Below are 994 nucleotides of genomic sequence, written 5' to 3'. Positions count from 1 at the left end.
GTTCCCCTTTCACCTCAATTTCTTCACATAGTTCTCATTTTTTATCAAATTTTTTCACTTATTTTACATCCCGACTGCATTTTCCCTCTCTCCTCTCCTCCCATTCATCCCTCACCTCCCCTCTATAATGACCTTGAACATCCCTCGACTGCCCTACTTCCCCCCACCCGACCCATACAATTCTTCTTCCTCCCTCTCTTCAACAGGATTCCCTGAGATCAGCCAGTACCGTGAATTTCTGCATCTGCTTCCATCAGTTACTGGATGAAAGCTCTCTGATGACAATTAGGGTAGTCACCAATCTGATCACAGGAGATGGCCATAAAATATGGAATGCTTCATGAATTTGCACGTCATCCTTGCTCAGGGGCCGTGTCAGTCTTCTCTGTATCGTTCCAATATTAGTATATGTGCTGCTGAAGTAAGCACAGGTCTTATTATTTTTTGTATTTGACGTATTTCTCAAAGCAACTTCAAACCGTGTGTGTGTGTGTGTGTGTGTGTGTGTGTGTGTGTGTGTGTGTGTGTGTGTGTGAAGGACAAACGGAGAATCCATTAAGTGGAAATGAGGAAGGAAAAAGGAAAGGAGTAGGGGAAAAAGTTATGCTATCACTGGCAGAAGTGGAAAGAGGAGTTTAATTGGTCTAATACAGAGTGCCATAGCTGTCTATATGACTATTGTTTAGCAGAACTCAGCACAGAGAAGCATTCATCCACATTATACAGTTACATGTGTGTTGCGAGAGGTCCTTCCGCTCCTCCAGCCAATAGCCGCTGAGATACCAGCCCATTGGGGCGTGGTCTCTCTCCCTTTAAAAAAGCGGCTACTTCCCTTCTTGCTCTCTTTGCTTCCTGCTCCGGTTCTGGCGACTAGACTTCTTCCTGATTGCACAGAGGGCTGTTGTCTGGGACGGTGATCTGTAAGTTTTTTCCCCTTTAAATAAATAACACCCCATTAATCATAATTCCAAACTGGTGTGGCATTGTTTGTGAC

At 44.4% G+C, this 994-nt stretch overlaps 1 non-coding gene across 1 annotated transcript; it reads right to left on the bottom strand.

The window, feature by feature from the left end:
• Positions 1 to 322: 322 nt before the first annotated feature.
• Positions 323 to 429, bottom strand: LOC142837234 (U6 spliceosomal RNA). The gene has a single exon (XR_012908224.1). It is a non-coding gene; the product is annotated as a U6 spliceosomal RNA (small nuclear RNA).
• Positions 430 to 994: the final 565 nt, after the last annotated feature.

This window comes from Microtus pennsylvanicus, chromosome 17 (assembly GCF_037038515.1).
Source record: "Microtus pennsylvanicus isolate mMicPen1 chromosome 17, mMicPen1.hap1, whole genome shotgun sequence".
NCBI classification, from domain to species: domain Eukaryota; kingdom Metazoa; phylum Chordata; class Mammalia; order Rodentia; family Cricetidae; genus Microtus; species Microtus pennsylvanicus.
This window is presented reverse-complemented; position numbering and strand designations above follow the sequence as displayed.